This window comes from Penaeus monodon, chromosome 21 (assembly GCF_015228065.2).
Source record: "Penaeus monodon isolate SGIC_2016 chromosome 21, NSTDA_Pmon_1, whole genome shotgun sequence".
In the NCBI taxonomy this organism is placed as follows: Eukaryota; Metazoa; Arthropoda; class Malacostraca; order Decapoda; family Penaeidae; genus Penaeus; species Penaeus monodon.
The window spans coordinates 12,166,820-12,167,093 of record NC_051406.1 but is presented as its reverse complement, the minus strand read 5'-3'; positions in this window follow the sequence as shown (position 1 = coordinate 12,167,093).

Below are 274 nucleotides of genomic sequence, written 5' to 3'. Positions count from 1 at the left end.
GATATCTATCTCTAATCTGCCTCAGTTGCTCCATATAATGACTGACTGTTGTTAAAGAAAATTAGTCACACTAGGTAATAAAGAAAATGTTTATAGGCTTAACTCAACCATTCCTTTTTAACTTAACATATTAACCTTTGGTCATGTAACCCAAACACAAAATAATAGAAATGTAAATATAATTTATAAGCCCAACCAATTAACCAAGAAAAAAACCTACTTTCTAGAGAAATAATGAATTAAACAAATGTGGAACAAAACAAACCTCCCACTA